Source organism: Enhydra lutris, unplaced genomic scaffold (genome assembly GCF_002288905.1).
Source record: "Enhydra lutris kenyoni isolate GAN:26980312 unplaced genomic scaffold, ASM228890v2 scaffoldscaffold96, whole genome shotgun sequence".
Taxonomy (NCBI): domain Eukaryota; kingdom Metazoa; phylum Chordata; class Mammalia; order Carnivora; family Mustelidae; genus Enhydra; species Enhydra lutris.
Window position 1 is genome coordinate 2,798,055 of NW_019154180.1, and position 306 is coordinate 2,798,360.

A 306-nucleotide genomic window follows, 5' to 3' on the forward strand; every position below is an offset into this window, starting at 1 on the left:
GAAAGCATCTTCGTTGGCTGGGGGATCCCCAGTTTCATCTGCATCCGCAGGGGTGTCCTCGGTGACGACTTCGAGAGCCGGGTCAGCCTGGAAAGCATCTTCGTTGGCTGGGGGATCCCCAGTTTCATCTGCATCTGCAGGGGTGTCCTCGGTGACGACTTCGAGAGCTGGGTCAGCCCGGAAAGCATCTTCGTTGGCTGGGGGATCCCCGGTTTCATCTGCACCCGCAGGGGTGCCCTCAGTGACGACTTCAAGAGCCGGGTCAGCCCGGAAAGCATCTTTGTTGGCTGGGGGATACCCGGTTTC

General features: G+C 60.5%; 1 protein-coding gene across 1 annotated transcript in view; it reads right to left on the reverse strand.

The window, feature by feature from the left end:
* The window catches only part of LOC111139127 (PNMA family member 6F), a 3,022-nt gene that overhangs the window by 592 nt on the left and 2,124 nt on the right, over positions 1–306 (reverse strand). The gene's annotated exons all lie outside the window — the stretch shown is intronic.